This window comes from Dermacentor silvarum, chromosome 7 (genome assembly GCF_013339745.2).
Source record: "Dermacentor silvarum isolate Dsil-2018 chromosome 7, BIME_Dsil_1.4, whole genome shotgun sequence".
Classification (NCBI taxonomy): Eukaryota; Metazoa; Arthropoda; class Arachnida; order Ixodida; family Ixodidae; genus Dermacentor; species Dermacentor silvarum.
In genome coordinates, this window is record NC_051160.1 from 111268775 (window position 1) to 111270340 (window position 1566).

General features: G+C 48.1%; 1 non-coding gene across 1 annotated transcript; it reads right to left on the bottom strand.

Annotated features, from left to right (window-relative positions):
* Positions 1-1095: 1095 nt before the first annotated feature.
* Positions 1096-1277, bottom strand: LOC119459759 (U2 spliceosomal RNA). The gene has a single exon (XR_005193793.1). It is a non-coding gene; the product is annotated as a U2 spliceosomal RNA (small nuclear RNA).
* Between the last annotated feature and the right edge of the window lie 289 nt (positions 1278-1566).

Genomic DNA, 1566 nt, shown 5'->3' on the forward strand with positions numbered 1-1566 from the left:
TGCACACACAAACATTTCGCCGGCCGTCTTTAAGCAGGTTCATTTCTTCACTTGTCTACAAATACTCATTCTTCACCTGTAGAACACGCGACATTTCCATTCGCATCCTATTGGCTTGGAGCGCGTGTAAGTTTGGCGAATGTCTCCGGAGGAGGCATTGGTTTGGCTCGCTGTCTCTTTCGGATTATTTCAACCGCCGACATGCCGTTGGAGCCTCGCTTGTTCTTTTTCTAGAAATTTTCTTCAATATGTAAGGCGCAGCGTCGGGTAGCATCGAAGGAAGTGTCACTTTAACATACGTACGCCATCGGAATCTGCCCAATGTTCCTGCTGGTCATACGCTCGATTACATGCTCCTTGAAGTGGCGGTGGCACATCACTAATGCGGTTGAAACATTTTTTCAGCACGGCGAAGGGCAACCTTACGTCTCTCAGAAAGTTCTCGGTCTCAGCGCATCGAAACCAATGATTCTTTCACGCGTGGCTTGCATGTTTGTAGCCGAACTTACAGTTTGGCACAGTGTAAGTGGTGCCCTTCCGGCTTGTTTTCTTCTGTGCAGGAACACTTTCACTCTGTCCCGGAGTCTCACGAGCTTGGTATTCACGTTCATCACCCACAGTCTTCACTTCGCTCGTTAAATGTCTAAGGAAATTACAAGAACTCGGAGAACTGTCATGACTGCGAGCGCAGCGCTCCGTAAAGTGAGCGTGTTAACAGACGATATAAATGACCGCTTTTGAATATTACTCATTGCAACAAGAAACATCGCACTGTTAAGCACTCTCTCAACATAATTTTACCATTTTCTTTTAGGTTTTACTGTGAAAAATCTATTATCTTAAATATAACAGGCGCGCAATAACAACACTCTCAGTAGCAGACGACGCGCGCTTCACGGCAAACCTCTGATCGCAGCACCACTCCTGCTGTCATGATGCGGAGAAGCAGTGAACTACGCCGGTTGGCACACCTACCAATCTGGCCACCGTATCTATGCCAAATCTATGGGCGTACAAAAATGATAAGGTGGCAATTTCGCTTTACAGCGAAGCTGTAGAAGGCTAATTTAAAGCGGATTGGTGTCCCTAGACAAAAAACCGTGGGCCGATCCCGAAGATAGTGCAATACCGGGGCGGCCCACAGCAGAGGTGAAGCAGGCTTCAAGCACTCCGCCAACTTACAAAAATAAGTTTATTATCTTCGGTCCAAATACAACCCGTGTCAGATATATTAAGCTGACAAAATCAAATACTACACTTTAACCCGCGTCGGCCATGTCTACGTTCGCCCTACAGACGTGTATACCATCCGCGCTTTCAAACTAGTGCGTATACCAATCTGAGTGTCCTCTGTCTCCTGAAGTCATGATCTACGTAGGCTCCTTTCCTCAGTTCTGCTCTTACTATGAAACGGGTAGGCCGCGTGTCTGGAGAAGAACAGCGTGCCTACCAAGAACGACGGCATGAACAGAAAAGGGAATGGGCGCGGCGGCGGTAGACTGAGAGAATCGACGATGAGCGGGCCACGGACGCTAAGTATAAGCGTGCTGCCCGCTGGACCGCTAT